This window comes from Crinia signifera, chromosome 7, assembly GCF_055691185.1.
Source record: "Crinia signifera chromosome 7, ASM5569118v1, whole genome shotgun sequence".
Taxonomy (NCBI): Eukaryota; Metazoa; Chordata; class Amphibia; order Anura; family Myobatrachidae; genus Crinia; species Crinia signifera.
Genome location: NC_139223.1, coordinates 107588437 through 107611652, shown reverse-complemented (window position 1 = coordinate 107611652; position 23216 = coordinate 107588437). Strand labels below are relative to the sequence as shown.

Genomic DNA, 23216 nt, shown 5'->3' with positions numbered 1-23216 from the left:
CCTCTTTAGTATTTTAATTTAAGATCCCCTGCTAATATCATGTCCTGTAGGTCTTTTTACATTACCAACACATGATTTTTTTCAGTAAGCAAAAACAGTTAGGAAGCTTTTTTATTAGCTTACCTGGTGATAGAAGAGAAGAGGGCCAAAAAGAGCATGTATCTCACCTACAGCAATACCACATTGGATAGGCCCAATCTCGTCTGATCTTGGAAGCTAAGCAGTGTTGGGCCTGCTTAGTACTTGGGTGGGAGACCACATGTTAACACCTGGTGCTGTAGGTTTTTTCACATTACTGGCAAATTGTTTTTATTCTCTAGCTATTTAAATTGGAAACTTTTTCTTTTTATTGCCAGTACAGACATTTGGAAGAGGTCAAACAGACACAATAGCCATCACCTATAGACTTACCACACTGTTTAGGCCCAATTCCAACTGCTTTTGGCAGCTAAACAGTGTTGAGCCTCTTTAGTAGTTTAATTTAAGATCCCCTGCTAATATCATGTCCTGTAGGTCTTTTTACATTGCCAACACATGATTTTTTTCATTAAGCCAAAACAGTTAGGAAACTTTTTTATTAGCTTACCTGGTGATAGAAGTAGAAGAGGACAAAAAAGTGCCTGTATCTCACCTACAGCCATACCACATTGGATATGCCCAATCTCGTCTGATCTTGGAAGCTAAGCAGTGTTGGGCCTGGTTAGTACTTGGGTGGGAGACCACATGGGAACACCAGGTGCTGTAGGTTTTTTCACATTACTGGCAAATTGTTTTTATTCTCTAGCTATTTAAATTGGAAACTTTTTCTTTTTATTGCCTGTAGAGACATTTGTAAGAGGTCAAACAGACACAATAGCCATAACCTAAAGACTTACCACACTGTTTAGGCCCAATTCCAACTGCTTTTGGCAGCTAAACAGTGTTGAGCCTCTTTAGTAGTTTAATTTAAGATCCCCTGCTAATATCATGTCCTGTAGGTCTTTTTACATTACCAAAACATGATTTTTTTCATTAAGCCAAAACAGTTAGGAAACTTTTTTATTAGCTTACCTGGTGATAGAAGTAGAAGAGGGCAAAAAAGTGCATGCATCTCACCTACAGCCATACCACATTGGATAGGCCCAATCTCGTTTGATCTTGGAAGCTAAGCAGTGTTGGGCCTGGTTAGTACTTGAGTGGGAGACCACATGGGAACACCTGGTGCTGTAGGTGTTTTCACAGTACTGGCAAATTGTTTTTATTCTCTAGCTATTTAAATTGGAAACTTTTTCTTTTTATTGCCATTACAGACATTTGGAAGAGGTCAAACAGACACAATAGCCATCACCTAAAGACTTACCACACTGTTTAGGCCCAATTCAACTGCTTTTGGCAGCTAAACAGTGTATGAGCCTCTTTAGTAGTTTCATTTAAGATCCCCTGCTAATATCATGTCCTGTAGGTCTTTTTACATTACCAAAACATGATTTTTTTCATTAAGCCAAAACAGTTAGGAAACTTTTTTATTAGCTTACCTGGTGATAGAAGAGAAGAGGGCAAAAAAGAGCATGTATCTCACCTACAGCCATACCACATTGGATAGGCCCAATCTCGTCTGATCTTGGAAGCTAAGCAGTGTTAGGCCTGGTTAGTACTTGGGTGGGAGACCACATGGGAACACCTGGTGCTGTAGGTTTTTTCACATTACTGGCAAATTGTTTTTATTCTCTAGCTATTTAAATTGGAAACTTTTTCTTTTTATTGCCAGTACAGACATTTGGAAGAGGTCAAACAGACACAATAGCCATCACCTAAAGACTTACCACACTGTTTAGGCCCAATTCCAACTGCTTTTGGCAGCTAAACAGTGTTGAGCCTCTTTAGTAGTTTAATTTAAGATCCCCTGCTAATATCATGTCCTGTAGGTCTTTTTACATTACCAACACATGATTTTTTTCAGTAAGCAAAAACTGTTAGGAAGCTTTTTTATTAGCTTACCTGGTGATAGAAGAGAAGAGGGCCAAAAAGAGCATGTATCTCACCTACAGCAATACCACATTGGATAGGCCCAATCTCGTCTGATCTTGGAAGCTAAGCAGTGTTGGGCCTGGTTAGTACTTGGGTGGGAGACCACATGGGAACACCTGGTGCTGTAGGTTTTTTCACATTACTGGCAAATTGTTTTTATTCTCTAGCTATTTAAATTGGAAACTTTTTCTTTTTATTGCCAGTACAGACATTTGGAAGAGGTCAAACAGACACAATAGCCATCACCTAAAGACTTACCACACTGTTTAGGCCCAATTCCAACTGCTTTTGGCAGCTAAACAGTGTATGAGCCTCTTTAGTAGTTTCATTTAAGATCCCCTGCTAATATCATGTCCTGTAGGTCTTTTTACATTACCAAAACATGATTTTTTTCATTAAGCCAAAACAGTTAGGAAACTTTTTTATTAGCTTACCTGGTGATAGAAGTAGAAGAGGGCAAAAAAGTGCATGTATCTCACCTACAGCCATACCACATTGGATAGGCCCAATCTCGTCTGATCTTGGAAGCTAAGCAGTGTTGGGCCTGGTTAGTACTTGGGTGGGAGACCACATGGGAACACCAGTTGCTGTAGGTTTTTTCACATTACTGGCAAATTGTTTTTATTCTCTATCTATTTAAATTGGAAACTTTTTCTTTTTATTGCCAGCACAGACATTTAGAAGAGGTCAAACATACACAATAGCCATCACCTAAAGACTTACCACACTGTTTAGGCCCAATTCCAACTGCTTTTGGCAGCTAAACAGTGTTGAGCCTCTTTAGTAGTTTAATTTAAGATCCCCTGCTAATATCATGTCCTGTAGGTCTTTTTACATTACCAACACATGATTTTTTTCAGTAAGCAAAAACAGTTAGGAAGCTTTTTTATTAGCTTACCTGGTGATAGAAGAGAAGAGGGCCAAAAAGAGCATGTATCTCACCTACAGCAATACCACATTGGATAGGCCCAATCTCGTCTGATCTTGGAAGCTAAGCAGTGTTGGGCCTGGTTAGTACTTGGGTGGGAGACCACATGGGAACACCTGGTGCTGTAGGTTTTTTCACATTACTGGCAAATTGTTTTTATTCTCTAGCTATTTAAATTGGAAACTTTTTCTTTTTATTGCCAGTACAGACATTTGGAAGAGGTCAAACAGACACAATAGCCATCACCTAAAGACTTACCACACTGTTTAGGCCCAATTCCAACTGCTTTTGGCAGCTAAACAGTGTATGAGCCTCTTTAGTAGTTTCATTTAAGATCCCCTGCTAATATCATGTCCTGTAGGTCTTTTTACATTACCAAAACATGATTTTTTTCATTAAGCCAAAACAGTTAGGAAACTTTTTTATTAGCTTACCTGGTGATAGAAGTAGAAGAGGGCAAAAAAGTGCATGTATCTCACCTACAGCCATACCACATTGGATAGGCCCAATCTCATCTGATCTTGGAAGCTAAGCAGTGTTGGGCCTGGTTAGTACTTGGGTGGGAGACCACATGGGAACACCAGTTGCTGTAGGTTTTTTCACATTACTGGCAAATTGTTTTTATTCTCTATCTATTTAAATTGGAAACTTTTTCTTTTTATTGCCAGCACAGACATTTAGAAGAGGTCAAACATACACAATAGCCATCACCTAAAGACTTACCACACTGTTTAGGCCCAATTCCAACTGCTTTTGGCAGCTAAACAGTGTTGAGCCTCTTTAGTAGTTTAATTTAAGATCCCCTGCTAATATCATGTCCTGTAGGTCTTTTTACATTACCAACACATGATTTTTTTCAGTAAGCAAAAACAGTTAGGAAGCTTTTTTATTAGCTTACCTGGTGATAGAAGAGAAGAGGGCCAAAAAGAGCATGTATCTCACCTACAGCAATACCACATTGGATAGGCCCAATCTCGTCTGATCTTGGAAGCTAAGCAGTGTTGGGCCTGGTTAGTACTTGGGTGGGAGACCACATGGGAACACCTGGTGCTGTAGGTTTTTTCACATTACTGGCAAATTGTTTTTATTCTCTAGCTATTTAAATTGGAAACTTTTTCTTTTTATTGCCAGTACAGACATTTGGAAGAGGTCAAACAGACACAATAGCCATCACCTAAAGACTTACCACACTGTTTAGGCCCAATTCCAACTGCTTTTGGCAGCTAAACAGTGTATGAGCCTCTTTAGTAGTTTCATTTAAGATCCCCTGCTAATATCATGTCCTGTAGGTCTTTTTACATTACCAAAACATGATTTTTTTCATTAAGCCAAAACAGTTAGGAAACTTTTTTATTAGCTTACTTGTTAATAGAAGTAGAAGAGGGCAAAAAAGTGCATGTATCTCACCTACAGCCATACCACATTGGATAGGCCCAATCTCGTCTGATCTTGGAAGCTAAGCAGTGTTGGGCCTGGTTAGTACTTGGGTGGGAGACCACATGGGAACACCAGTTGCTGTAGGTTTTTTCACATTACTGGCAAATTGTTTTTATTCTCTATCTATTTAAATTGGAAACTTTTTCTTTTTATTGCCAGCACAGACATTTAGAAGAGGTCAAATATACACAATAGCCATCACCTAAAGACTTACCACACTGTTTAGGCCCAATTCCAACTGCTTTTGGCAGCTAAACAGTGTTGAGCCTCTTTAGTAGTTTAATTTAAGATCCCCTGCTAATATCATGTCCTGTAGGTCTTTTTACATTACCAACACATGATTTTTTTCAGTAAGCAAAAACAGTTAGGAAGCTTTTTTATTAGCTTACCTGGTGATAGAAGAGAAGAGGGACAAAAAGAGCATGTATCTCACCTACAGCAATACCACATTGGATAGGCCCAATCTCGTCTGATCTTGGAAGCTAAGCAGTGTTGGGCCTGGTTAGTACTTGGGTGGGAGACCACATGGGAACACCTGGTGCTGTAGGTTTTTTCACATTACTGGCAAATTGTTTTTATTCTCTAGCTATTTAAATTGGAAACTTTTTCTTTTTATTGCCAGTACAGACATTTGGAAGAGGTCAAACAGACACAATAGCCATCACCTAAAGACTTACCACACTGTTTAGGCCCAATTCCAACTGCTTTTGGCAGCTAAACAGTGTATGAGCCTCTTTAGTAGTTTCATTTAAGATCCCCTGCTAATATCATGTCCTGTAGGTCTTTTTACATTACCAAAACATGATTTTTTTCATTAAGCCAAAACAGTTAGGAAACTTTTTTATTAGCTTACCTGGTGATAGAAGTAGAAGAGGGCAAAAAAGTGCATGTATCTCACCTACAGCCATACCACATTGGATAGGCCCAATCTCATCTGATCTTGGAAGCTAAGCAGTGTTGGGCCTGGTTAGTACTTGGGTGGGAGACCACATGGGAACACCAGTAGCTGTAGGTTTTTTCACATTACTGGCAAATTGTTTTTATTCTCTAGCTATTTAAATTGGAAACTTTTTCTTTTTATTGCCAGTACAGACATTTGGAAGAGGTCAAACAGACACAATAGCCATCACCTAAAGACTTACCACACTGTTTAGGCCCAATTCCAACTGCTTTTGGCAGCTAAACAGTGTATGAGCCTCTTTAGTAGTTTCATTTAAGATCCCCTACTAATATCATGTCCTGTAGGTCTTTTTACATTACCAAAACATGATTTTTTTCATTAAGCCAAAACAGTTAGGAAACTTTTTTATTAGCTTACCTGGTGATAGAAGTAGAAGAGGGCAAAAAAGTGCATGTATCTCACCTACAGCCATACCACATTGGATAGGCCCAATCTCATCTGATCTTGGAAGCTAAGCAGTGTTGGGCCTGGTTAGTACTTGGGTGGGAGACCACATGGGAACACCAGTTGCTGTAGGTTTTTTCACATTACTGGCAAATTGTTTTTATTCTCTATCTATTTAAATTGGAAACTTTTTCTTTTTATTGCCAGCACAGACATTTAGAAGAGGTCAAACATACACAATAGCTATCACCTAAAGACTTACCACACTGTTTAGGCCCAATTCCAACTGCTTTTGGCAGCTAAACAGTGTTGAGCCTCTTTAGTAGTTTAATTTAAGATCCCCTGCTAATATCATGTCCTGTAGGTCTTTTTACATTGCCAACACATGATTTTTTTCAGTAAGCAAAAACAGTTAGGAAGCTTTTTTATTAGCTTACCTGGTGATAGAAGTAGAAGAGGGCAAAACAGTGCATGTATCTCACCTACAGCCATACCACATTGGATAGGCCCATTCTTGTCTGATCTTGGAAGCTAAGCAGTGTTGGGCCTGGTTAGTACTTGGGTGGGAGACCACATGGGAACACCAGGTGCTGTAGGTTTTTTCACATTACTGGCAAATTGTTTTTATTCTCTATCTATTTAAATTGGAAACTTTTTCTTTTTATTGCCAGCACAGACATTTAGAAGAGGTCAAACATACACAATAGCCATCACCTAAAGACTTACCACACTGTTTAGGCCCAATTCCAACTGCTTTTGGCAGCTAAACAGTGTTGAGCCTCTTTAGTAGTTTAATTTAAGATCCCCTGCTAATATCATGTCCTGTAGGTCTTTTTACATTGCCAACACATGATTTTTTTCAGTAAGCAAAAACAGTTAGGAAGCTTTTTTATTAGCTTACCTGGTGATAGAAGTAGAAGAGGGCAAAAAAGTGCATGTATCTCACCTACAGCCATACCACATTGGATATGCCCAATCTCGTCTGATCTTGGAAGCTAAGCAGTGTTGGGCCTGGTTAGTACTTGGGTGGGAGACCATATGGGAACACCAGGTGCTGTAGGTTTTTTCACATTACTGGCAAATTGTTTTTATTCTCTATCTATTTAAATTGGAAACTTTTTCTTTTTATTGCCAGTACAGACATTTGGAAGAGGTCAAACATACACAATAGCCATAACCTAAAGACTTACCACACTGTTTAGGCCCAATTCCAACTGCTTTTGGCAGCTAAACAGTGTTGAGCCTCTTTAGTAGTTTAATTTAAGATCCCCTGCTAATATCATGTCCTGTAGGTCTTTTTACATTACCAACACATGATTTTTTTTAGTAAGCAAAAACAGTTAGGAAGTTTTTTTATTAGCTTACCTGGTGATAGAAGAGAAGAGGGCAAAAAAGAGCATGTATCTCACCTACAGCCATACCACATTGGATAGGCCCAATCTCGTCTGATCTTGGAAGCTAAGCAGTGTTGGGCCTGGTTAGTACTTCGGTGGGAGACCACATGGGAACACCTGGTGCTGTAGGTTTTTTCACATTACTGGCAAATTGTTTTTATTCTCTATCTATTTAAATTGGAAACTTTTTCTTTTTATTGCCAGCACAGACATTTAGAAGAGGTCAAACATACACAATAGCCATCACCTAAAGACTTACCACACTGTTTAGGCCCAATTCCAACTGCTTTTGGCAGCTAAACAGTGTTGAGCCTCTTTAGTAGTTTAATTTAAGATCCCCTGCTAATATCATGTCCTGTAGGTCTTTTTACATTACCAACACATGATTTTTTTCAGTAAGCAAAAACAGTTAGGAAGCTTTTTTATTAGCTTACCTGGTGATAGAAGAGAAGAGGGCAAAAAAGAGCATGTATCTCACCTACAGCCATACCACATTGGATAGGCCCAATCTCGTCTGATCTTGGAAGCTAAGCAGTGTTGGGCCTGGTTAGTACTTGGGTGGGAGACCACATGGGAACACCTGGTGCTGTAGGTTTTTTCACATTACTGGCAAATTGTTTTTATTCTCTAGCTATTTAAATTGGAAACTTTTTCTTTTTATTGCCAGTACAGACATTTGGAAGAGGTCAAACAGACACAATAGCCATCACCTAAAGACTTACCACACTGTTTAGGCCCAATTCCAACTGCTTTTGGCAGCTAAACAGTGTTGAGCCTCTTTAGTAGTTTATTTTAAGATCCCCTGCTAATATCATGTTATGTAGGTCTTTTTACATTGCCAACACATGATTTTTTTCAGTAAGCAGAAACAGTTACGAAACTTTTTTATTAGCTTACGTGGTGATAGAAGTAGAAGAGGGCAAAAAAGTGCCTGTATCTCACCTATAGCCATAATACATTGGATATGCCCAATCTCGTCTGATCTTGGAAGCTAAGCAGTGTTGGGCCTGGTTAGTAATTGGGTGGGAGACCACATGGGAACACCAGGTGCTGTAGGTTTTTTTCACATTACTGGCAAATTGTTTTTATTCTCTATCTATTTAAATTGGAAACTTTTTCTTTTTATTGCCTGTAGAGACATTTGTAAGAGGTCAAACAGACACAATAGCCATCACCTAAAGACTTACCACACTGTTTAGGCCCAATTCCAACTGCTTTTGGCAGCTAAACAGTGTTGAGCCTCTTTAGTAGTTTAATTTAAGATCCCCTGCTAATATCATGTCCTGTAGGTCTTTTTACATTACCAACACATGATTTTTTTCAGTAAGCAAAAACAGTTAGGAAGCTTTTTTATTAGCTTACCTGGTGATAGAAGAGAAGAGGGCAAAAAAGAGCATGCATCTCACCTACAGCCATACCACATTGGATAGGCCCAATCTCGTCTGATCTTGGAATCTAAGCAGTGTTGGGCCTGGTTAGTACTTGGGTGGGAGACCACATGGGAACACTTGGTGCTGTAGGTTTTTTAACATTACTGGCAAATTGTTTTTATTCTCTAGCTATTTAAATTGGAAACTTTTTCTTTTTATTGCCAGTACAGACATTTGGAAGAGGTCAAACAGACACAATAGCCATCACCTAAAGACTTACCACACTGTTTAGGCCCAATTCCAACTGCTTTTGGCAGCTAAACAGTGTATGAGCCTCTTTAGTAGTTTCATTTAAGATCCCCTGCTAATATCATGTCCTGTAGGTCTTTTTACATTACTAAAACATGATTTTTTTCATTAAGCCAAAACAGTTAGGAAACTTTTTTTATTAGCTTACCTGGTGATAGAAGTAGAAGAGGGCAAAAAAGTGCATGTATCTCACCTACAGCCATACCACATTGGATAGGCCCAATCTCGTCTGATCTTGGAAGCTAAGCAGTGTTGGGCCTGGTTAGTACTTGGGTGGGAGACCACATGGGAACACCAGTTGCTGTAGGTTTTTTCACATTACTGGCAAATTGTTTTTATTCTCTATCTATTTAAATTGGAAACTTTTTCTTTTTATTGCCAGCACAGACATTTAGAAGAGGTCAAACATACACAATAGCCATCACCTAAAGACTTACCACACTGTTTAGGCCCAATTCCAACTGCTTTTGGCAGCTAAACAGTGTTGAGCCTCTTTAGTAGTTTAATTTAAGATCCCCTGCTAATATCATGTCCTGTAGGTCTTTTTACATTACCAACACATGATTTTTTTCAGTAAGCAAAAACAGTTAGGAAGCTTTTTTATTAGCTTACCTGGTGATAGAAGAGAAGAGGGCCAAAAAGAGCATGTATCTCACCTACAGCAATACCACATTGGATAGGCCCAATCTCGTCTGATCTTGGAAGCTAAGCAGTGTTGGGCCTGGTTAGTACTTGGGTGGGAGACCACATGGGAACACCTGGTGCTGTAGGTTTTTTCACATTACTGGCAAATTGTTTTTATTCTCTAGCTATTTAAATTGGAAACTTTTTCTTTTTATTGCCAGTACAGACATTTGGAAGAGGTCAAACAGACACAATAGCCATCACCTAAAGACTTACCACACTGTTTAGGCCCAATTCCAACTGCTTTTGGCAGCTAAACAGTGTATGAGCCTCTTTAGTAGTTTCATTTAAGATCCCCTGCTAATATCATGTCCTGTAGGTCTTTTTACATTACCAAAACATGATTTTTTTCATTAAGCCAAAACAGTTAGGAAACTTTTTTATTAGCTTACCTGGTGATAGAAGTAGAAGAGGGCAAAAAAGTGCATGTATCTCACCTACAGCCATACCACATTGGATAGGCCCAATCTCGTCTGATCTTGGAAGCTAAGCAGTGTTGGGCCTGGTTAGTACTTGGGTGGGAGACCACATGGGAACACCAGTTGCTGTAGGTTTTTTCACATTACTGGCAAATTGTTTTTATTCTCTATCTATTTAAATTGGAAACTTTTTCTTTTTATTGCCAGCACAGACATTTAGAAGAGGTCAAACATACACAATAGCCATCACCTAAAGACTTACCACACTGTTTAGGCCCAATTCCAACTGCTTTTGGCAGCTAAACAGTGTTGAGCCTCTTTAGTAGTTTAATTTAAGATCCCCTGCTAATATCATGTCCTGTAGGTCTTTTTACATTACCAACACATGATTTTTTTCAGTAAGCAAAAACAGTTAGGAAGCTTTTTTATTAACTTACCTGGTGATAGAAGAGAAGAGGGCCAAAAAGAGCATGTATCTCACCTACAGCAATACCACATTGGATAGGCCCAATCTCGTCTGATCTTGGAAGCTAAGCAGTGTTGGGCCTGGTTAGTACTTGGGTGGGAGACCACATGGGAACACCTGGTGCTGTAGGTTTTTTCACATTACTGGCAAATTGTTTTTATTCTCTAGCTATTTAAATTGGAAACTTTTTCTTTTTATTGCCAGTACAGACATTTGGAAGAGGTCAAACAGACACAATAGCCATCACCTAAAGACTTACCACACTGTTTAGGCCCAATTCCAACTGCTTTTGGCAGCTAAACAGTGTATGAGCCTCTTTAGTAGTTTCATTTAAGATCCCCTGCTAATATCATGTCCTGTAGGTCTTTTTACATTACCAAAACATGATTTTTTTCATTAAGCCAAAACAGTTAGGAAACTTTTTTATTAGCTTACCTGGTGATAGAAGTAGAAGAGGGCAAAAAAGTGCATGTATCTCACCTACAGCCATACCACATTGGATAGGCCCAATCTCATCTGATCTTGGAAGCTAAGCAGTGTTGGGCCTGGTTAGTACTTGGGTGGGAGACCACATGGGAACACCAGTTGCTGTAGGTTTTTTCACATTACTGGCAAATTGTTTTTATTCTCTATCTATTTAAATTGGAAACTTTTTCTTTTTATTGCCAGCACAGACATTTAGAAGAGGTCAAACATACACAATAGCCATCACCTAAAGACTTACCACACTGTTTAGGCCCAATTCCAACTGCTTTTGGCAGCTAAACAGTGTTGAGCCTCTTTAGTAGTTTAATTTAAGATCCCCTGCTAATATCATGTCCTGTAGGTCTTTTTACATTACCAACACATGATTTTTTTCAGTAAGCAAAAACAGTTAGGAAGCTTTTTTATTAGCTTACCTGGTGATAGAAGAGAAGAGGGCCAAAAAGAGCATGTATCTCACCTACAGCAATACCACATTGGATAGGCCCAATCTCGTCTGATCTTGGAAGCTAAGCAGTGTTGGGCCTGGTTAGTACTTGGGTGGGAGACCACATGGGAACACCTGGTGCTGTAGGTTTTTTCACATTACTGGCAAATTGTTTTTATTCTCTAGCTATTTAAATTGGAAACTTTTTCTTTTTATTGCCAGTACAGACATTTGGAAGAGGTCAAACAGACACAATAGCCATCACCTAAAGACTTACCACACTGTTTAGGCCCAATTCCAACTGCTTTTGGCAGCTAAACAGTGTATGAGCCTCTTTAGTAGTTTCATTTAAGATCCCCTGCTAATATCATGTCCTGTAGGTCTTTTTACATTACCAAAACATGATTTTTTTCATTAAGCCAAAACAGTTAGGAAACTTTTTTATTAGCTTACTTGTTAATAGAAGTAGAAGAGGGCAAAAAAGTGCATGTATCTCACCTACAGCCATACCACATTGGATAGGCCCAATCTCGTCTGATCTTGGAAGCTAAGCAGTGTTGGGCCTGGTTAGTACTTGGGTGGGAGACCACATGGGAACACCAGTTGCTGTAGGTTTTTTCACATTACTGGCAAATTGTTTTTATTCTCTATCTATTTAAATTGGAAACTTTTTCTTTTTATTGCCAGCACAGACATTTAGAAGAGGTCAAACATACACAATAGCCATCACCTAAAGACTTACCACACTGTTTAGGCCCAATTCCAACTGCTTTTGGCAGCTAAACAGTGTTGAGCCTCTTTAGTAGTTTAATTTAAGATCCCCTGCTAATATCATGTCCTGTAGGTCTTTTTACATTACCAACACATGATTTTTTTCAGTAAGCAAAAACAGTTAGGAAGCTTTTTTATTAGCTTACCTGGTGATAGAAGAGAAGAGGGACAAAAAGAGCATGTATCTCACCTACAGCAATACCACATTGGATAGGCCCAATCTCGTCTGATCTTGGAAGCTAAGCAGTGTTGGGCCTGGTTAGTACTTGGGTGGGAGACCACATGGGAACACCTGGTGCTGTAGGTTTTTTCACATTACTGGCAAATTGTTTTTATTCTCTAGCTATTTAAATTGGAAACTTTTTCTTTTTATTGCCAGTACAGACATTTGGAAGAGGTCAAACAGACACAATAGCCATCACCTAAAGACTTACCACACTGTTTAGGCCCAATTCCAACTGCTTTTGGCAGCTAAACAGTGTATGAGCCTCTTTAGTAGTTTCATTTAAGATCCCCTGCTAATATCATGTCCTGTAGGTCTTTTTACATTACCAAAACATGATTTTTTTCATTAAGCCAAAACAGTTAGGAAACTTTTTTATTAGCTTACCTGGTGATAGAAGTAGAAGAGGGCAAAAAAGTGCATGTATCTCACCTACAGCCATACCACATTGGATAGGCCCAATCTCATCTGATCTTGGAAGCTAAGCAGTGTTGGGCCTGGTTAGTACTTGGGTGGGAGACCACATGGGAACACCAGTTGCTGTAGGTTTTTTCACATTACTGGCAAATTGTTTTTATTCTCTATCTATTTAAATTGGAAACTTTTTCTTTTTATTGCCAGCACAGACATTTAGAAGAGGTCAAACATACACAATAGCCATCACCTAAAGACTTACCACACTGTTTAGGCCCAATTCCAACTGCTTTTGGCAGCTAAACAGTGTTGAGCCTCTTTAGTAGTTTAATTTAAGATCCCCTGCTAATATCATGTCCTGTAGGTCTTTTTACATTACCAACACATGATTTTTTTCAGTAAGCAAAAACAGTTAGGAAGCTTTTTTATTAGCTTACCTGGTGATAGAAGAGAAGAGGGCCAAAAAGAGCATGTATCTCACCTACAGCAATACCACATTGGATAGGCCCAATCTCGTCTGATCTTGGAAGCTAAGCAGTGTTGGGCCTGGTTAGTACTTGGGTGGGAGACCACATGGGAACACCTGGTGCTGTAGGTTTTTTCACATTACTGGCAAATTGTTTTTATTCTCTAGCTATTTAAATTGGAAACTTTTTCTTTTTATTGCCAGTACAGACATTTGGAAGAGGTCAAACAGACACAATAGCCATCACCTAAAGACTTACCACACTGTTTAGGCCCAATTCCAACTGCTTTTGGCAGCTAAACAGTGTATGAGCCTCTTTAGTAGTTTCATTTAAGATCCCCTGCTAATATCATGTCCTGTAGGTCTTTTTACATTACCAAAACATGATTTTTTTCATTAAGCCAAAACAGTTAGGAAACTTTTTTATTAGCTTACCTGGTGATAGAAGTAGAAGAGGGCAAAAAAGTGCATGTATCTCACCTACAGCCGTACCACATTGGATAGGCCCAATCTCATCTGATCTTGGAAGCTAAGCAGTGTTGGGCCTGGTTAGTACTTGGGTGGGAGACCACATGGGAACACCAGTTGCTGTAGGTTTTTTCACATTACTGGCAAATTGTTTTTATTCTCTATCTATTTAAATTGGAAACTTTTTCTTTTTATTGCCAGCACAGACATTTAGAAGAGGTCAAACATACACAATAGCCATCACCTAAAGACTTACCACACTGTTTAGGCCCAATTCCAACTGCTTTTGGCAGCTAAACAGTGTTGAGCCTCTTTAGTAGTTTAATTTAAGATCCCCTGCTAATATCATGTCCTGTAGGTCTTTTTACATTGCCAACACATGATTTTTTTCAGTAAGCAAAAACAGTTAGGAAGCTTTTTTATTAGCTTACCTGGTGATAGAAGTAGAAGAGGGCAAAACAGTGCATGTATCTCACCTACAGCCATACCACATTGGATAGGCCCATTCTTGTCTGACCTTGGAAGCTAAGCAGTGTTGGGCCTGGTTAGTACTTGGGTGGGAGACCACATGGGAACACCAGGTGCTGTAGGTTTTTTCACATTACTGGCAAATTGTTTTTATTCTCTATCTATTTAAATTGGAAACTTTTTCTTTTTATTGCCAGCACAGACATTTAGAAGAGGTCAAACATACACAATAGCCATCACCTAAAGACTTACCACACTGTTTAGGCCCAATTCCAACTGCTTTTGGCAGCTAAACAGTGTTGAGCCTCTTTAGTAGTTTAATTTAAGATCCCCTGCTAATATCATGTCCTGTAGGTCTTTTTACATTGCCAACACATGATTTTTTTCAGTAAGCAAAAACAGTTAGGAAGCTTTTTTATTAGCTTACCTGGTGATAGAAGTAGAAGAGGGCAAAAAAGTGCATGTATCTCACCTACAGCCATACCACATTGGATATGCCCAATCTCGTCTGATCTTGGAAGCTAAGCAGTGTTGGGCCTGGTTAGTACTTGGGTGGGAGACCATATGGGAACACCAGGTGCTGTAGGTTTTTTCACATTACTGGCAAATTGTTTTTATTCTCTATCTATTTAAATTGGAAACTTTTTCTTTTTATTGCCAGTACAGACATTTGGAAGAGGTCAAACATACACAATAGCCATAACCTAAAGACTTACCACACTGTTTAGGCCCAATTCCAACTGCTTTTGGCAGCTAAACAGTGTTGAGCCTCTTTAGTAGTTTAATTTAAGATCCCCTGCTAATATCATGTCCTGTAGGTCTTTTTACATTACCAACACATGATTTTTTTTAGTAAGCAAAAACAGTTAGGAAGTTTTTTTATTAGCTTACCTGGTGATAGAAGAGAAGAGGGCAAAAAAGAGCATGTATCTCACCTACAGCCATACCACATTGGATAGGCCCAATCTCGTCTGATCTTGGAAGCTAAGCAGTGTTGGGCCTGGTTAGTACTTCGGTGGGAGACCACATGGGAACACCTGGTGCTGTAGGTTTTTTCACATTACTGGCAAATTGTTTTTATTCTCTATCTATTTAAATTGGAAACTTTTTCTTTTTATTGCCAGCACAGACATTTAGAAGAGGTCAAACATACACAATAGCCATCACCTAAAGACTTACCACACTGTTTAGGCCCAATTCCAACTGCTTTTGGCAGCTAAACAGTGTTGAGCCTCTTTAGTAGTTTAATTTAAGATCCCCTGCTAATATCATGTCCTGTAGGTCTTTTTACATTGCCAACACATGATTTTTTTTCAGTAAGCAAAAACAGTTACGAAACTTTTTTATTAGCTTACCTGGTGATAGAAGTAGAAGAGGGCAAAAAAGTGCCTGTATCTCACCTACAGCCATACCACATTGGGTATGCCCAATCTCGTCTGATCTTGGAAGCTAAGCAGTGTTGGGCCTGGTTAGTACTTGGGTGGGAGACCACATGGGAACACCAGGTGCTGTAGGTTTTTTCACATTACTGGCAAATTGTTTTTATTCTCTAGCTATTGAAATTGGAAACTTTTTCTTTTTATTGCCAGTACAGACATTTGGAAGAGGTCAAACAGACACAATAGCCATCACCTAAAGACTTACCACACTGTTTAGGCCCAATTCCAACTGCTTTTGGCAGCTAAACAGTGTATGAGCCTCTTTAGTAGTTTCATTTAAGATCCCCTGCTAATATCATGTCCTGTAGGTCTTTTTACATTACCAAAACATGATTTTTTTCATTAAGCCAAAACAGTTAGGAAACTTTTTTATTAGCTTACCTGGTGATAGAAGTAGAAGAGGGAAAAACAGTGCATGTATCTCACCTACAGCCTTACCACATTGGATAGGCCCAATCTCGTCTGATCTTGGAAGCTAAGCAGTGTTGGGCCTGGTTAGTACTTGGGTGGGGGAACACCAGGTGCTGTAGGTTTTTTCACATTACTGGCAAATTGTTTTTATTCTCTATCTATTTAAATTGGAAACTTTTTCTTTTTATTGCCAGCACAGACATTTAGAAGAGGTCAAACATACACAATAGCCATCACCTAAAGACTTACCACACTGTTTAGGCCCAATTCCAACTGCTTTTGGCAGCTAAACAGTGTTGAGCCTCTTTAGTAGTTTAATTTAAGATCCCCTGCTAATATCATGTCCTGTAGGTCTTTTTACATTGCCAACACATGATTTTTTTCAGTAAGCAAAAACAGTTACGAAACTTTTTTATTAGCTTACCAGGTGATAGAAGTAGAAGAGGGCAAAAAAGTGCCTGTATATCACCTACAGCCATACCACATTGGATATGCCCAATCTCGTCTGATCTTGGAAGCTAAGCAGTGTTGGGCCTGGTTAGTACTTGGGTGGGAGACCACATAGGAACACCAGGTGCTGTAGGTTTTTTCACATTACTGGCAAATTGTTTTTATTCTCTAGCTATTTAAATTGGAAACTTTTTCTTTTTATTGCCTGTAGAGACATTTGTAAGAGGTCAAACAGACACAATAGCCATTACCTAAAGACTTACCACACTGTTTAGGCCCAATTCCAACTGCTTTTGGCAGCTAAACAGTGTTGAGCCTCTTTAGTAGTTTATTTTAAGATCCCCTGCTAATATCATGTTATGTAGGTCTTTTTACATTGCCAACACATGATTTTTTTCAGTAAGCAGAAACAGTTACGAAACTTTTTTATTAGCTTACGTGGTGATAGAAGTAGAAGAGGGCAAAAAAGTGCCTGTATCTCACCTACAGCCATAATACATTGGATATGCCCAATCTTGTCTGATCTTGGAAGCTAAGCAGTGTTGGGCCTGGTTAGTACTTGGGTGGGAGACCACATGGGAACACCAGGTGCTGTAGGTTTTTTTCACATTACTGGCAAATTGTTTTTATTCTCTATCTATTTAAATTGGAAACTTTTTCTTTTAATTGCCTGTAGAGACATTTGTAAGAGGTCAAACAGACACAATAGCCATCACCTAAAGACTTACCACACTGTTTAGGCCCAATTCCAACTGCTTTTGGCAGCTAAACAGTGTTGAGCCTCTTTAGTAGTTTAATTTAAGATCCCCTGCTAATATCATGTCCTGTAGGTCTTTTTACATTACCAACACATGATTTTTTTCAGTAAGCAAAAACAGTTAGGAAGCTTTTTTATTAGCTTACCTCGTGATAGAAGAGAAGAGGGCAAAAAAGAGCATGCATCTCACCTACAGCCATACCACATTGGATAGGCCCAATCTCGTCTGATCTTGGAATCTAAGCAGTGTTGGGCCTGGTTAGTACTTGGGTGGGAGACCACATGGGAACACTTGGTGCTGTAGGTTTTTTAACATTACTGGCAAATTGTTTTTATTCTCTAGCTATTTAAATTGGAAACTTTTTCTTTTTATTGCCAGTACAGACATTTGGAAGAGGTCAAACATACACAATAGCCATCACCTAAAGACTTACCACACTGTTTAGGCCCAATTCCAACTGCTTTTGGCAGCTAAACAGTGTTGAGCCTCTTTAGTAGTTTAATTTAAGATCCCCTGCTAATATCATGTCCTGTAGGTCTTTTTACATTGCCAACACATGATTTTTTTCAGTAAGCAAAAACAGTTACGAAACTTTTTTATTAGCTCACCTGGTGATAGAAGTAGAAGAGGGCAAAAAAGTGCCTATATCTCACCTACAGCCATACCACATTGGATATGCCCAATCTCGTCAGATCTTGGAAGCTAAGCAGTGTTGGGCCTGGTTAGTACTTGGGTGGGAGACCACATGGGAACACCAGGTGCTGTAGGTTTTTTCACATTACTGGCAAATTGTTTTTATTCTCTAGCTATTTAAATTGGAAACTTTTTCTTTTTATTGCCAGTACAGACATTTGGAAGAGGTCAAACAGACACAATAGCCATCACCTAAAGACTTACCACACTGTTTAGGCCCAATTCCAACTGCTTTTGGCAGCTAAACAGTGTATGAGCCTCTTTAGTAGTTTCATTTAAGATCCCCTGCTAATATCATGTCCTGTAGGTCTTTTTACATTACCAAAACATGATTTTTTTCATTAAGCCAAAACAGTTAGGGAACTTTTTTATTAGCTTACCTGGTGATAGAAGTAGAAGAGGGCAAAAAAGTGCATGTATCTCACCTACAGCCATACCACATTGGATAGGCCCAATCTCGTCTGATCTTGGAAGCTAAGCAGTGTTGGGCCTGGTTAGTACTTGGGTGGGAGACCACATGGGAACACCAGTTGCTGTAGGTTTTTTCACATTACTGGCAAATTGTTTTTATTCTCTATCTATTTAAATTGGAAACTTTTTCTTTTTATTTCCAGCACAGACATTTAGAAGAGGTCAAACATACACAATAGCCATCACCTAAAGACTTACCACACTGTTTAGGCCCAATTCCAACTGCTTTTGGCAGCTAAACAGTGTTGAGCCTCTTTAGTAGTTTAATTTAAGATCCCCTGCTAATATCATGTCCTGTAGGTCTTTTTACATTGCCAACACATGATTTTTTTCAGTAAGCAAAAACAGTTAGGAAGCTTTTTTATTAGCTTACCTGGTGATAGAAGTAGAAGAGGGCAAAACAGTGCATGTATCTCACCTACAGCCATACCACATTGGATAGGCCCATTCTCGTCTGATCTTGGAAGCTAAGCAGTGTTGGGCCTGGTTAGTACTTGGGTGGGAGATCACATGGGAACACCAGGTGCTGTAGGTTTTTTCACATTACTGGCAAATTGTTTTTATTCTCTATCTATTTAAATTGGAAACTTTTTCTTTTTATTGAGAGCACAGACATTTAGAAGAGGTCAAACATACACAATAGCCATCACCTAAAGACTTACCACACTGTTTAGGCCCAATTCCAACTGCTTTTGGCAGCTAAACAGTGTTGAGCCTCTTTAGTAGTTTAATTTAAGATCCCCTGCTAATATCATGTCCTGTAGGTCTTTTTACATTGCCAACACATGATTTTTTTCAGTAAGCAAAAACAGTTAGGAAGCTTTTTTATTAGCTTACCTGGTGATAGAAGTAGAAGAGGGCAAAAAAGTGCATGTATCTCACCTACAGCCATACCACATTGGATATGCCCAATCTCGTCTGATCTTGGAAGCTAAGCAGTGTTGGGCCTGGTTAGTACTTGGGTGGGAGACCATATGGGAACACCAGGTGCTGTAGGTTTTTTTACATTAATGGCAAATTGTTTTTATTCTCTAGCTATTTAAATTGGAAACTTTTTCTTTTTATTGCCATTACAGACATTTGGAAGAGGTCAAACAGACACAATAGCCATCACCTAAAGACTTACCACACTGTTTAGGCCCAATTCAACTGCTTTTGGCAGCTAAACAGTGTATGAGCCTCTTTAGTAGTTTCATTTAAGATCCCCTGCTAATATCATGTCCTGTAGGTCTTTTTACATTACCAAAACATGATTTTTTTCATTAAGCCAAAACAGTTAGGAAACTTTTTTATTAGCTTACCTGGTGATAGAAGAGAAGAGGGCAAAAAAGAGCATGTATCTCACCTACAGCCATACCACATTGGATAGGCCCAATCTCGTCTGATCTTGGAAGCTAAGCAGTGTTAGGCCTGGTTAGTACTTGGGTGGGAGACCACATGGGAACACCTGGTGCTGTAGGTTTTTTCACATTACTGGCAAATTGTTTTTATTCTCTAGCTATTTAAATTGGAAACTTTTTCTTTTTATTGCCAGTACAGACATTTGGAAGAGGTCAAACAGACACAATAGCCATCACCTAAAGACTTACCACACTGTTTAGGCCCAATTCCAACTGCTTTTGGCAGCTAAACAGTGTATGAGCCTCTTTAGTAGTTTCATTTAAGATCCCCTGCTAATATCATGTCCTGTAGGTCTTTTTACATTACTAAAACATGATTTTTTTCATTAAGCCAAAACAGTTAGGAAACTTTTTTATTAGCTTACCTGGTGATAGAAGTAGAAGAGGGCAAAAAAGTGCATGTATCTCACCTACAGCCATACCACATTGGATAGGCCCAATCTCGTCTGATCTTGGAAGCTAAGCAGTGTTGGGCCTGGTTAGTACTTGGGTGGGAGACCACATGGGAACACCAGTTGCTGTAGGTTTTTTCACATTACTGGCAAATTGTTTTTATTCTCTATCTATTTAAATTGGAAACTTTTTCTTTTTATTGCCAGCACAGACATTTAGAAGAGGTCAAACATACACAATAGCCATCACCTAAAGACTTACCACACTGTTTAGGCCCAATTCCAACTGCTTTTGGCAGCTAAACAGTGTTGAGCCTCTTTAGTATTTTAATTTAAGATCCCCTGCTAATATCATGTCCTGTAGGTCTTTTTACATTACCAACACATGATTTTTTTCAGTAAGCAAAAACAGTTAGGAAGCTTTTTTATTAGCTTACCTGGTGATAGAAGAGAAGAGGGCCAAAAAGAGCATGTATCTCACCTACAGCAATACCACATTGGATAGGCCCAATCTCGTCTGATCTTGGAAGCTAAGCAGTGTTGGGCCTGCTTAGTACTTGGGTGGGAGACCACATGTTAACACCTGGTGCTGTAGGTTTTTTCACATTACTGGCAAATTGTTTTTATTCTCTAGCTATTTAAATTGGAAACTTTTTCTTTTTATTGCCAGTACAGACATTTGGAAGAGGTCAAACAGACACAATAGCCATCACCTATAGACTTACCACACTGTTTAGGCCCAATTCCAACTGCTTTTGGCAGCTAAACAGTGTTGAGCCTCTTTAGTAGTTTAATTTAAGATCCCCTGCTAATATCATGTCCTGTAGGTCTTTTTACATTGCCAACACATGATTTTTTTCATTAAGCCAAAACAGTTAGGAAACTTTTTTATTAGCTTACCTGGTGATAGAAGTAGAAGAGGACAAAAAAGTGCCTGTATCTCACCTACAGCCATACCACATTGGATATGCCCAATCTCGTCTGATCTTGGAAGCTAAGCAGTGTTGGGCCTGGTTAGTACTTGGGTGGGAGACCACATGGGAACACCAGGTGCTGTAGGTTTTTTCACATTACTGGCAAATTGTTTTTATTCTCTAGCTATTTAAATTGGAAACTTTTTCTTTTTATTGCCTGTAGAGACATTTGTAAGAGGTCAAACAGACACAATAGCCATAACCTAAAGACTTACCACACTGTTTAGGCCCAATTCCAACTGCTTTTGGCAGCTAAACAGTGTTGAGCCTCTTTAGTAGTTTAATTTAAGATCCCCTGCTAATATCATGTCCTGTAGGTCTTTTTACATTACCAAAACATGATTTTTTTCATTAAGCCAAAACAGTTAGGAAACTTTTTTATTAGCTTACCTGGTGATAGAAGTAGAAGAGGGCAAAAAAGTGCATGCATCTCACCTACAGCAATACCACATTGGATAGGCCCAATCTCGTTTGATCTTGGAAGCTAAGCAGTGTTGGGCCTGGTTAGTACTTGAGTGGGAGACCACATGGGAACACCTGGTGCTGTAGGTGTTTTCACAGTACTGGCAAATTGTTTTTATTCTCTAGCTATTTAAATTGGAAACTTTTTCTTTTTATTGCCATTACAGACATTTGGAAGAGGTCAAACAGACACAATAGCCATCACCTAAAGACTTACCACACTGTTTAGGCCCAATTCAACTGCTTTTGGCAGCTAAACAGTGTATGAGCCTCTTTAGTAGTTTCATTTAAGATCCCCTGCTAATATCATGTCCTGTAGGTCTTTTTACATTACCAAAACATGATTTTTTTCATTAAGCCAAAACAGTTAGGAAACTTTTTTATTAGCTTACCTGGTGATAGAAGAGAAGAGGGCAAAAAAGAGCATGTATCTCACCTACAGCCATACCACATTGGATAGGCCCAATCTCGTCTGATCTTGGAAGCTAAGCAGTGTTAGGCCTGGTTAGTACTTGGGTGGGAGACCACATGGGAACACCTGGTGCTGTAGGTTTTTTCACATTACTGGCAAATTGTTTTTATTCTCTAGCTATTTAAATTGGAAACTTTTTCTTTTTATTGCCAGTACAGACATTTGGAAGAGGTCAAACAGACACAATAGCCATCACCTAAAGACTTACCACACTGTTTAGGCCCAATTCCAACTGCTTTTGGCAGCTAAACAGTGTATGAGCCTCTTTAGTAGTTTCATTTAAGATCCCCTGCTAATATCATGTCCTGTAGGTCTTTTTACATTACTAAAACATGATTTTTTTCATTAAGCCAAAACAGTTAGGAAACTTTTTTATTAGCTTACCTGGTGATAGAAGTAGAAGAGGGCAAAAAAGTGCATGTAGCTCACCTACAGCCATACCACATTGGATAGGCCCAATCTCGTCTGATCTTGGAAGCTAAGCAGTGTTGGGCCTGGTTAGTACTTGGGTGGGAGACCACATGGGAACACCAGTTGCTGTAGGTTTTTTCACATTACTGGCAAATTGTTTTTATTCTCTATCTATTTAAATTGGAAACTTTTTCTTTTTATTGCCAGCACAGACATTTAGAAGAGGTCAAACATACACAATAGCCATCACCTAAAGACTTACCACACTGTTTAGGCCCAATTCCAACTGCTTTTGGCAGCTAAACAGTGTTGAGCCTCTTTAGTATTTTAATTTAAGATCCCCTGCTAATATCATGTCCTGTAGGTCTTTTTACATTACCAACACATGATTTTTTTCAGTAAGCAAAAACAGTTAGGAAGCTTTTTTATTAGCTTACCTGGTGATAGAAGAGAAGAGGGCCAAAAAGAGCATGTATCTCACCTACAGCAATACCACATTGGATAGGCCCAATCTCGTCTGATCTTGGAAGCTAAGCAGTGTTGGGCCTGCTTAGTACTTGGGTGGGAGACCACATGTGAACACCTGGTGCTGTAGGTTTTTTCACATTACTGGCAAATTGTTTTTATTCTCTAGCTATTTAAATTGGAAACTTTTTCTTTTTATTGCCAGTACAGACATTTGGAAGAGGTCAAACAGACACAATAGCCATCACCTAAAGACTTACCACACTGTTTAGGCCCAATTCCAACTGCTTTTGGCAGCTAAACAGTGTTGAGCCTCTTTAGTAGTTTAATTTAAGATCC

At 39.0% G+C, this 23216-nt stretch overlaps 42 non-coding genes and 8 pseudogenes across 42 annotated transcripts; all 50 read left to right on the top strand.

The window, feature by feature from the left end:
• The first annotated feature begins 165 nt into the window (after nucleotides 1-165).
• LOC146025089 (5S ribosomal RNA) lies at nucleotides 166-284 on the top strand (annotated as a pseudogene).
• Nucleotides 285-629: 345 nt separating this feature from the next.
• Nucleotides 630-748, top strand: LOC146024993 (5S ribosomal RNA). The gene has a single exon (XR_014454056.1). It is a non-coding gene; the product is annotated as a 5S ribosomal RNA (ribosomal RNA).
• Nucleotides 749-1093: 345 nt separating this feature from the next.
• Nucleotides 1094-1212, top strand: LOC146023755 (5S ribosomal RNA). Its single transcript, XR_014453161.1, has one exon. It is a non-coding gene; the product is annotated as a 5S ribosomal RNA (ribosomal RNA).
• Nucleotides 1213-1556: 344 nt separating this feature from the next.
• LOC146023806 (5S ribosomal RNA) lies at nucleotides 1557-1675 on the top strand. The gene has a single exon (XR_014453210.1). It is a non-coding gene; the product is annotated as a 5S ribosomal RNA (ribosomal RNA).
• A 344-nt stretch (nucleotides 1676-2019) lies between these two features.
• Nucleotides 2020-2138, top strand: LOC146023221 (5S ribosomal RNA). The gene has a single exon (XR_014452644.1). It is a non-coding gene; the product is annotated as a 5S ribosomal RNA (ribosomal RNA).
• Nucleotides 2139-2484: 346 nt separating this feature from the next.
• Nucleotides 2485-2603, top strand: LOC146024167 (5S ribosomal RNA). The gene has a single exon (XR_014453558.1). It is a non-coding gene; the product is annotated as a 5S ribosomal RNA (ribosomal RNA).
• Nucleotides 2604-2947: 344 nt separating this feature from the next.
• Nucleotides 2948-3066, top strand: LOC146023220 (5S ribosomal RNA). Its single transcript, XR_014452643.1, has one exon. It is a non-coding gene; the product is annotated as a 5S ribosomal RNA (ribosomal RNA).
• Nucleotides 3067-3412: 346 nt separating this feature from the next.
• LOC146023830 (5S ribosomal RNA) lies at nucleotides 3413-3531 on the top strand. The gene has a single exon (XR_014453233.1). It is a non-coding gene; the product is annotated as a 5S ribosomal RNA (ribosomal RNA).
• Nucleotides 3532-3875: 344 nt separating this feature from the next.
• Nucleotides 3876-3994, top strand: LOC146023219 (5S ribosomal RNA). Its single transcript, XR_014452642.1, has one exon. It is a non-coding gene; the product is annotated as a 5S ribosomal RNA (ribosomal RNA).
• Nucleotides 3995-4340: 346 nt separating this feature from the next.
• LOC146024166 (5S ribosomal RNA) lies at nucleotides 4341-4459 on the top strand. Its single transcript, XR_014453557.1, has one exon. It is a non-coding gene; the product is annotated as a 5S ribosomal RNA (ribosomal RNA).
• A 344-nt stretch (nucleotides 4460-4803) lies between these two features.
• On the top strand, nucleotides 4804-4922 carry LOC146023218 (5S ribosomal RNA). Its single transcript, XR_014452641.1, has one exon. It is a non-coding gene; the product is annotated as a 5S ribosomal RNA (ribosomal RNA).
• Nucleotides 4923-5268: 346 nt separating this feature from the next.
• Nucleotides 5269-5387, top strand: LOC146024404 (5S ribosomal RNA). The gene has a single exon (XR_014453787.1). It is a non-coding gene; the product is annotated as a 5S ribosomal RNA (ribosomal RNA).
• Nucleotides 5388-5733: 346 nt separating this feature from the next.
• Nucleotides 5734-5852, top strand: LOC146023829 (5S ribosomal RNA). Its single transcript, XR_014453232.1, has one exon. It is a non-coding gene; the product is annotated as a 5S ribosomal RNA (ribosomal RNA).
• A 345-nt stretch (nucleotides 5853-6197) lies between these two features.
• LOC146024677 (5S ribosomal RNA) lies at nucleotides 6198-6316 on the top strand (annotated as a pseudogene).
• Nucleotides 6317-6661: 345 nt separating this feature from the next.
• LOC146025573 (5S ribosomal RNA) lies at nucleotides 6662-6780 on the top strand. Its single transcript, XR_014454231.1, has one exon. It is a non-coding gene; the product is annotated as a 5S ribosomal RNA (ribosomal RNA).
• Nucleotides 6781-7124: 344 nt separating this feature from the next.
• LOC146022763 (5S ribosomal RNA) lies at nucleotides 7125-7243 on the top strand. Its single transcript, XR_014452205.1, has one exon. It is a non-coding gene; the product is annotated as a 5S ribosomal RNA (ribosomal RNA).
• Nucleotides 7244-7587: 344 nt separating this feature from the next.
• On the top strand, nucleotides 7588-7706 carry LOC146022436 (5S ribosomal RNA). Its single transcript, XR_014451894.1, has one exon. It is a non-coding gene; the product is annotated as a 5S ribosomal RNA (ribosomal RNA).
• Nucleotides 7707-8051: 345 nt separating this feature from the next.
• On the top strand, nucleotides 8052-8170 carry LOC146024960 (5S ribosomal RNA; annotated as a pseudogene).
• A 345-nt stretch (nucleotides 8171-8515) lies between these two features.
• LOC146022871 (5S ribosomal RNA) lies at nucleotides 8516-8634 on the top strand. Its single transcript, XR_014452310.1, has one exon. It is a non-coding gene; the product is annotated as a 5S ribosomal RNA (ribosomal RNA).
• A 347-nt stretch (nucleotides 8635-8981) lies between these two features.
• Nucleotides 8982-9100, top strand: LOC146024165 (5S ribosomal RNA). The gene has a single exon (XR_014453556.1). It is a non-coding gene; the product is annotated as a 5S ribosomal RNA (ribosomal RNA).
• Nucleotides 9101-9444: 344 nt separating this feature from the next.
• LOC146023217 (5S ribosomal RNA) lies at nucleotides 9445-9563 on the top strand. The gene has a single exon (XR_014452640.1). It is a non-coding gene; the product is annotated as a 5S ribosomal RNA (ribosomal RNA).
• Nucleotides 9564-9909: 346 nt separating this feature from the next.
• LOC146024164 (5S ribosomal RNA) lies at nucleotides 9910-10028 on the top strand. The gene has a single exon (XR_014453555.1). It is a non-coding gene; the product is annotated as a 5S ribosomal RNA (ribosomal RNA).
• Nucleotides 10029-10372: 344 nt separating this feature from the next.
• Nucleotides 10373-10491, top strand: LOC146023215 (5S ribosomal RNA). The gene has a single exon (XR_014452639.1). It is a non-coding gene; the product is annotated as a 5S ribosomal RNA (ribosomal RNA).
• Nucleotides 10492-10837: 346 nt separating this feature from the next.
• LOC146023828 (5S ribosomal RNA) lies at nucleotides 10838-10956 on the top strand. The gene has a single exon (XR_014453231.1). It is a non-coding gene; the product is annotated as a 5S ribosomal RNA (ribosomal RNA).
• Nucleotides 10957-11300: 344 nt separating this feature from the next.
• On the top strand, nucleotides 11301-11419 carry LOC146023214 (5S ribosomal RNA). Its single transcript, XR_014452638.1, has one exon. It is a non-coding gene; the product is annotated as a 5S ribosomal RNA (ribosomal RNA).
• A 346-nt stretch (nucleotides 11420-11765) lies between these two features.
• Nucleotides 11766-11884, top strand: LOC146024163 (5S ribosomal RNA). Its single transcript, XR_014453554.1, has one exon. It is a non-coding gene; the product is annotated as a 5S ribosomal RNA (ribosomal RNA).
• A 344-nt stretch (nucleotides 11885-12228) lies between these two features.
• LOC146023213 (5S ribosomal RNA) lies at nucleotides 12229-12347 on the top strand. Its single transcript, XR_014452637.1, has one exon. It is a non-coding gene; the product is annotated as a 5S ribosomal RNA (ribosomal RNA).
• A 346-nt stretch (nucleotides 12348-12693) lies between these two features.
• On the top strand, nucleotides 12694-12812 carry LOC146023827 (5S ribosomal RNA). Its single transcript, XR_014453230.1, has one exon. It is a non-coding gene; the product is annotated as a 5S ribosomal RNA (ribosomal RNA).
• A 344-nt stretch (nucleotides 12813-13156) lies between these two features.
• Nucleotides 13157-13275, top strand: LOC146023212 (5S ribosomal RNA). Its single transcript, XR_014452636.1, has one exon. It is a non-coding gene; the product is annotated as a 5S ribosomal RNA (ribosomal RNA).
• Nucleotides 13276-13621: 346 nt separating this feature from the next.
• Nucleotides 13622-13740, top strand: LOC146024509 (5S ribosomal RNA). Its single transcript, XR_014453887.1, has one exon. It is a non-coding gene; the product is annotated as a 5S ribosomal RNA (ribosomal RNA).
• A 345-nt stretch (nucleotides 13741-14085) lies between these two features.
• On the top strand, nucleotides 14086-14204 carry LOC146024836 (5S ribosomal RNA; annotated as a pseudogene).
• Nucleotides 14205-14549: 345 nt separating this feature from the next.
• Nucleotides 14550-14668, top strand: LOC146025572 (5S ribosomal RNA). The gene has a single exon (XR_014454230.1). It is a non-coding gene; the product is annotated as a 5S ribosomal RNA (ribosomal RNA).
• Nucleotides 14669-15012: 344 nt separating this feature from the next.
• Nucleotides 15013-15131, top strand: LOC146022762 (5S ribosomal RNA). The gene has a single exon (XR_014452204.1). It is a non-coding gene; the product is annotated as a 5S ribosomal RNA (ribosomal RNA).
• A 346-nt stretch (nucleotides 15132-15477) lies between these two features.
• On the top strand, nucleotides 15478-15596 carry LOC146021576 (5S ribosomal RNA). Its single transcript, XR_014451056.1, has one exon. It is a non-coding gene; the product is annotated as a 5S ribosomal RNA (ribosomal RNA).
• A 346-nt stretch (nucleotides 15597-15942) lies between these two features.
• Nucleotides 15943-16051, top strand: LOC146025271 (5S ribosomal RNA; annotated as a pseudogene).
• A 345-nt stretch (nucleotides 16052-16396) lies between these two features.
• Nucleotides 16397-16515, top strand: LOC146021591 (5S ribosomal RNA). The gene has a single exon (XR_014451071.1). It is a non-coding gene; the product is annotated as a 5S ribosomal RNA (ribosomal RNA).
• A 345-nt stretch (nucleotides 16516-16860) lies between these two features.
• LOC146024701 (5S ribosomal RNA) lies at nucleotides 16861-16979 on the top strand (annotated as a pseudogene).
• A 345-nt stretch (nucleotides 16980-17324) lies between these two features.
• On the top strand, nucleotides 17325-17443 carry LOC146022870 (5S ribosomal RNA). The gene has a single exon (XR_014452309.1). It is a non-coding gene; the product is annotated as a 5S ribosomal RNA (ribosomal RNA).
• Nucleotides 17444-17788: 345 nt separating this feature from the next.
• Nucleotides 17789-17907, top strand: LOC146022095 (5S ribosomal RNA). Its single transcript, XR_014451563.1, has one exon. It is a non-coding gene; the product is annotated as a 5S ribosomal RNA (ribosomal RNA).
• A 346-nt stretch (nucleotides 17908-18253) lies between these two features.
• Nucleotides 18254-18372, top strand: LOC146024162 (5S ribosomal RNA). The gene has a single exon (XR_014453553.1). It is a non-coding gene; the product is annotated as a 5S ribosomal RNA (ribosomal RNA).
• A 345-nt stretch (nucleotides 18373-18717) lies between these two features.
• LOC146024558 (5S ribosomal RNA) lies at nucleotides 18718-18836 on the top strand. The gene has a single exon (XR_014453933.1). It is a non-coding gene; the product is annotated as a 5S ribosomal RNA (ribosomal RNA).
• Nucleotides 18837-19181: 345 nt separating this feature from the next.
• On the top strand, nucleotides 19182-19300 carry LOC146025571 (5S ribosomal RNA). Its single transcript, XR_014454229.1, has one exon. It is a non-coding gene; the product is annotated as a 5S ribosomal RNA (ribosomal RNA).
• Nucleotides 19301-19644: 344 nt separating this feature from the next.
• LOC146023805 (5S ribosomal RNA) lies at nucleotides 19645-19763 on the top strand. Its single transcript, XR_014453209.1, has one exon. It is a non-coding gene; the product is annotated as a 5S ribosomal RNA (ribosomal RNA).
• Nucleotides 19764-20109: 346 nt separating this feature from the next.
• Nucleotides 20110-20228, top strand: LOC146024161 (5S ribosomal RNA). The gene has a single exon (XR_014453552.1). It is a non-coding gene; the product is annotated as a 5S ribosomal RNA (ribosomal RNA).
• Nucleotides 20229-20572: 344 nt separating this feature from the next.
• LOC146025088 (5S ribosomal RNA) lies at nucleotides 20573-20691 on the top strand (annotated as a pseudogene).
• A 345-nt stretch (nucleotides 20692-21036) lies between these two features.
• Nucleotides 21037-21155, top strand: LOC146024981 (5S ribosomal RNA). The gene has a single exon (XR_014454055.1). It is a non-coding gene; the product is annotated as a 5S ribosomal RNA (ribosomal RNA).
• A 345-nt stretch (nucleotides 21156-21500) lies between these two features.
• On the top strand, nucleotides 21501-21619 carry LOC146024338 (5S ribosomal RNA). The gene has a single exon (XR_014453723.1). It is a non-coding gene; the product is annotated as a 5S ribosomal RNA (ribosomal RNA).
• A 344-nt stretch (nucleotides 21620-21963) lies between these two features.
• Nucleotides 21964-22082, top strand: LOC146023804 (5S ribosomal RNA). Its single transcript, XR_014453208.1, has one exon. It is a non-coding gene; the product is annotated as a 5S ribosomal RNA (ribosomal RNA).
• A 346-nt stretch (nucleotides 22083-22428) lies between these two features.
• LOC146024160 (5S ribosomal RNA) lies at nucleotides 22429-22547 on the top strand. Its single transcript, XR_014453551.1, has one exon. It is a non-coding gene; the product is annotated as a 5S ribosomal RNA (ribosomal RNA).
• A 344-nt stretch (nucleotides 22548-22891) lies between these two features.
• Nucleotides 22892-23010, top strand: LOC146024662 (5S ribosomal RNA; annotated as a pseudogene).
• The last annotated feature ends 206 nt before the right edge of the window (nucleotides 23011-23216 follow it).